The sequence below is a fragment of the Gracilinanus agilis genome, chromosome 2 (assembly GCF_016433145.1).
Source record: "Gracilinanus agilis isolate LMUSP501 chromosome 2, AgileGrace, whole genome shotgun sequence".
NCBI classification, from domain to species: domain Eukaryota; kingdom Metazoa; phylum Chordata; class Mammalia; order Didelphimorphia; family Didelphidae; genus Gracilinanus; species Gracilinanus agilis.
In genome coordinates this window covers 435,187,280-435,190,979 of record NC_058131.1, presented here as the reverse complement: position 1 = coordinate 435,190,979, position 3,700 = coordinate 435,187,280, and the positions used below count along the sequence as shown (strand labels likewise).

Below are 3,700 nucleotides of genomic sequence, written 5' to 3'. Positions count from 1 at the left end.
ATATATGTATATATATACATATATACTAAATTTCAAAGGCTCTCTCTCTTTATATATATATATGTATGTATGTATACACACATACACACATATTATCTAGATCAGCAATGGTGAACTTTTTAGGGACCCTGTACTATGCCTGCCTCCAAAACTGTGTGCTGTGCCCAGCCACCTTCCAGATTGCATCTCATCTCCTGTCCCCCTACCCAGAGACTAAATTCTGCCCCACCACCCTGCTTTCAGGGTTAATGTAGACCTTCTTGTTGTAACAAAGAACTGGAAACTAGCAGGGTGTCCATGAACTGAAGATTTTTAAAAGATATGGGCCTCATGATCTCTGCTTTGGAAAAACTAAGGTTACTTGTATCACATTGCTTTAGAAGTTATGAGTTGTAGGAGGGTTAAAGCTAATTGGGTATCCAGAACCTGGTAAACCCCTGGGAGTCGAGGACCACGAAGCTGCCTAAGAAGTAACAACCTGGTTCAAGTCAGAAAAAAGGAAGATGTTAAACCCTATAGGAAAACAATATTGGGATGAAGACCATTAGTGGCAGTTGAAATCGAGGTGAGATAGGAAAACCCAATCAGGTTTCAGAATTTTAAGTCAATTTTTATCAAATAGTGAGTCTTTACTGTAGAAGTTTGAGTCTTTAATTTGACTGAACTCTATGCTATTTTGTAATTTACTAACACCTAGATTTATCAAATTTTCCTATTTTTTAAACATTATCAAATGACTTTGATCTCTATTTGGTAATATAATTTGAAGTCTACTACTAGTAGTCTCATTTACTTCTTATTTTGCCTGATATTTCCCTAGAGATTCTTCTCAGTTCTTCCAGATAAATTTTATTTTCCCCTCACTCTATATAGTTAGTCATTTCAGATTGATCAATAAGCCACATGAAATTCAATTACAAAGAGAATAAGCAAAATGTGGCACCATAAATAAGCAGAGACAACTAGGAGCAGACACAGAAATTCTAAAAAGAATAAATGAAATCATGAGGTCAATTCAGCCTCTACTGAAGATCAGAAATGAAATAAAGGGTGAGGTACATTTCTAATCAGAAATAGTCCTGGGACCAATTGAGAAAACATCAGGAGCAGAGAAAGAACTAATGAACATTCTTTTGGTATTGAGAATGGATCAGACTGAGTGATGGAGGATAGCAATGACTCTTGGATTCTTAGAGTCACCAGCCTTCCTCAGAGCTTTAGAACATTCAATGGGGAGATTCATGCTTCTGCAGATCTGGGAGGGGAATCATTACAGTGGGAGGCAGCTGCTCTTCTTCCTATTAAACAGAGGAAGACATGCAAATTGGGTTCCTCCTTCTAGGCATGAACCCAGCACAAAACCTGGGAGAGGAGCTTCTTCTCATGTGGCCTTTCCCTCCTAAGGACTGACACTGTACAGCCTAAACCATGGGATTTGGACTAAAAGGAATTTTCATTCTGGCTATTTTACAAGGTAGTTTTAATTTTTGTTACTTTGTGTTTGGAGGAGGAAAGCAAGTCTTTGAAGTGATAGATAGTGTCTATTGTCTCTAATGACTCTTTGCCTGCAGGTGTCCATTGTGATATTCAGCTAGTGGAGTCTGGGGGGAGATGTGAGACAGCATGGAGGATCCCTGAAACTCTCCTGCAAAGCTTTTGGATTCACCTTCAGCAGCTATTACCTGAATTGGGTTTGGAAGGGGCTGGAGTGGGTCTCATACATTTATTATGATGGAAGTAGCACAAGCTATGCAGACTCTGTGAAAGGCCGATTCACCATCTTCAGGGACAATGGCAACAGCCTGCTGCACCTGCAGATGAATTCCCTGAAAGCCGAGGACGCAGCAATGTATTACTGTGCAAGACACAGTGAGGGAGAAGAGTGAGAGACCAGATATAAACCTTTGTTATAGCCAAAAAAGCTTATAGAAATATTATAGCTTATAGCTTATAAGAATATTATAGCCAAAAAGCTAAACTTGGCAATTAAGCAGGGGATTTTTTTGGATAACGTCATGCCCGACTCAAGCAGGGCAGTTATCTCTCTGACTCACAGTCCCAGGGACAACTCCTGGCTGGAAGCCCTAGGGCCCCTAGATGAAACAGCCTTGAAGATTCCTAGACAGAACAGCCTTGAAGATTAAGAATCATATCCTGTGGCACCTGGAAGCATCCCTACTCCCTCTGTCTAGCTATTAGCTAACCCTAAGACAAAGGCATCTATATCCCAGAAACATACATACATATATATATATATATATTCCTTATTCTGAATGCCCCCTTGGGACTCTTTTTGCTGAGTTTCTCCAGTGCGTACTGGCAATAAAGCTTTCTCCTGCTTTGATTGCATTGTCTCATGTGTTCCTCTGGAGGCCACCCATTTTGAACCCTAATATATGGGGGCTCATTCCGGGATGGTGTGTGACACCCTGGGGACCACTGAGACAGAGAAAGTTCTCTCCTAGGTTTCATGACAACTTCCAGAGGTGAGCAATGAATGGTGTGTGAATGGTGTGTGACTGTGTATTTGATGGGGAAACTGAGGACTCCTGATGGGCATATGGCTAAGTGGACGATACCTGCTTCGGGTTTATAGAAGCCGTCCTATCTGCTAAGCTCCAGCCCCCCCCCCCGTTCTGGGGGGAGGGTAACCCCCCCCTCGGCGGCTTTGTGTCCGAATTTCCACCTGTTTCTGATTGTTGAACCAGTCCACGCCGCGGTTCCTATTCTCCGCGAGGAGATAGGCCGGTAAAACCGGGAAGCGCTTCGAATAGAGGGTGGGGGAAGTCGTTGGAAACCGTGGAGACAGGAAAAAAAAAAAATCCGGATCGTAACTTTAAAGGGTTGGAGTCCCTTTAAGCTCCTCTCCCAGCGTGAGGGAGGGGGAAGGTCAGGGCACTCCCTCAGGGAAGAGAGGGAGGGAAGTCGCTCGGTGTAGGGATAGAGCGCAGGAAGTCTCTGTTCTCGGGATAAGGAAACGCACAAGGAAGTTGCTCAGTGTAAGTGAGTGCAGGTCACTCCCTCAGCAAGAGAGGGAGGGAAGGTCAGGGTTTGATTCCCTGGGGGAACAGTTCCAGGAAGCCAGGGGTATTTTGGTGGAACTTTCCCAGAGAAGTCCCATGACGGACGCGTCGTGGGCAGCAGCAGGATGCTGGTTTTTTTTTTTTTTTTTGGAAGGACACCCGGGAGAGTGGGATGGAGCCCCGAGCAGGCTCCATCCCCGACTCAAATTTTGTTTGGATCTACAAAGAGAATTTTTTGTTTTTCATTCTGTTTGTCTGTCTTTTGTATTGTCCTTTTTCTGTGTTTTGTTGATTGGTCAAAGTTGGGCCAGAGTCACTCAACCCCCCTGGACTTGGTCCTAAGTCATTATTCAGATTTCAAAACCTGTGCATGTGCATTAGGCTTTTCAGTAAAAAAGGGGAAGTTGCAGACCTTTTGTAATTTGGAATGGCCTGCCTTTGGGGTTGGATGGCCCCGTGGTGGGACTTGGCAACAGTCTGTTATTTCTAGCATCCACAGTCGGGTTTCACTCTGGGGTTGTGAGGGACACCCAGACCAAATGCCATACATTTTAACCTGGCAGGATTTAGTCCTGAATCCTCCACCCTGGCTTCTTAAGGTTGTGGAAGGGTCTAATCCCAGCAAGGGAATGGTTACACCCTCCCAGGTTCCGGTTACCCAACCCCAAAAACCCAGC

At 44.1% G+C, this 3,700-nt stretch overlaps 1 pseudogene; it reads left to right on the top strand.

The window, feature by feature from the left end:
• The first annotated feature begins 1,428 nt into the window (after positions 1-1,428).
• On the top strand, positions 1,429-2,752 carry LOC123233925 (annotated as a pseudogene).
• Positions 2,753-3,700: the final 948 nt, after the last annotated feature.